At 36.9% G+C, this 2,029-nt stretch overlaps 1 pseudogene; it reads left to right on the forward strand.

The window, feature by feature from the left end:
- The first annotated feature begins 450 nt into the window (after nt 1-450).
- On the forward strand, nt 451-1,816 carry LOC124242647 (myotilin-like; annotated as a pseudogene).
- The last annotated feature ends 213 nt before the right edge of the window (nt 1,817-2,029 follow it).

Consider the following 2,029-nt stretch of genomic DNA (forward strand, 5'->3'; position numbering starts at 1 on the left):
TCAAAACATTTTTGTCTGAAACAGACTTATAAGCAGAACACTTATAAATGCTCATTTCTACCTCATATTGCTGATCTTTTTTCACCTATCAGCATATAACAGAATAAATAATCGGAATGTTTTTAAAATAAACATATTTCAACGAGACCTTGGGCATTTATAAAGTAAAACATTCATTACAACATTTACAAACTCAAATAAAATGAAAGCTTCTACCACCCAAAGGTTGTAGCCCATTTGAAAAGCAAAGAATTTTTGGTATTTAATGCATACCATTACACACTCAAGTTACTATTCTAAGTTATATTTTAATAATAAGCCCTGTTGGGCACTTGACTTTGAGTCTTATATGAAAGAGTCTGTCCTTTCTGTTTTTAAAAATTATTTTTGCTTCCATTTTTTTAAATTAGAATTTTCAAGACAAAAAATGCATAGAAAAATACACATTCCATGGAAACCTTCAGCTTCTCTAGCCAGAACAAAGAGTCTTTCGTTATCATCTCTCTCCTCCAGTGCACAGAGCAAAGATTTTCTGCCTCTTCAGCTGTGAGCTCCCACATCATCATATCTTCCTGTGCTTTCCCCACTGCTCTCCAGCAGCTTACTGGTTCAAACCACAGCCAAAGGGTTACAGCCACCTATGACCACCCAGTGCTGAGGCAGCTTCCTCGGCTCCATATTGTCATCCCAGCCTGATAACAGTAGCAGTAAAATTCCTTCCACTGTGGACTCCAACTATTGACAACCCTCAGTTTGCCAATCTGTAAATGATAAGCCATCCCCAACTGCAAATGCTAGACCCATACCAAGGACTCCAGATCGTGAAATACAAGGATCAAAAGAAAGAAGCTTTGATTCAAGATCTGGAGAGAAAGCTGAAATGTAAGAACAGCTTTCTTCAAAATGGAAATCAACAGCTAGCATCTGAGGAGATGTCTTGCAGATTGCTATGTTTCAAGCTCAAGTGACAGTGAGGCACAAGACTTAACACAGCACAGCTCAGAACATGCATGACAGCAAGTTCCTATATCACAAATAAGAAGAAGATTATCCTCAAAGGGAGATGTGAATGATCAGGATGCAATCCAGGAGAAATTTTACTCACCACGATTCACTCAAGTGCCAGAGAAATGTCTGTTGAAGAAGGAAGAGTCTGCAGAATGGACTTCAAAGTGCTTGGAAGACCAGCTCAATCAAATGATATTCACAAAATCATAGTGTCTTAGTAGGGTTTTCATTCACTCGTTGTGAAGTTGTTGGAGCTTCAGATGCAAGGGCTTATGTATGTGTTGCCGTGAACAGAGCAGGAGAAGCTACCTTTACTGTGCAGCTGGACATCTTGCCAAAAGAATGAAGCACTAGTGTTTATTTACAAACCACAGAAAAAAAAGCTTTTGAGGGACACTTCATGAAGCTTGAATGCTGGATATCAGCTATATCTCCATGAAAACTGTTCTGAAGAATAAATGGTGAGATGGTACCATTCAACACTGACTGAATAAGCTTATAGCATGATAACTCTAGATTAGTTATTTTACTGATAAAAGATGTAAACAAGGAAGATGTTGCAGTATACTAGCTGCAGTTAATGAAGCTAAGTTAATGAGAGACCAGATGTAACAGAAGATTAGATGTTACAGCCCTTCCAAACCAAGCTCTTCCAACTCCCAAGCAGTTACATGTTCAAGCAACTTTCAGCAAATATTTAGTGCTACACAGGAAAGGTTTGGATGTGAAACAAGCTTAGAAACCAGAAGGAGAGTTTCAGCATCTGGCAGCTCAGTCTGGACTCTATGAAAGTGAAAAATTCAAATAACTTTAGCGGCATTAGAAAACACATTTACACTATTAAGAATAGTATTTGGTTAAATTTTTGAAATAAATTCATAGCTATATTAACAGATGACTTTAGGCAACATAACTGATATATGTGTATCTACACATATGCACATACACAAATAACATAACTGATTATACACATATGTAAGTAAAAGTATATATATTTATAATATTATTTATCCCTTGACTC

Source organism: Equus quagga, chromosome 7 (assembly GCF_021613505.1).
Source record: "Equus quagga isolate Etosha38 chromosome 7, UCLA_HA_Equagga_1.0, whole genome shotgun sequence".
Classification (NCBI taxonomy): Eukaryota; Metazoa; Chordata; class Mammalia; order Perissodactyla; family Equidae; genus Equus; species Equus quagga.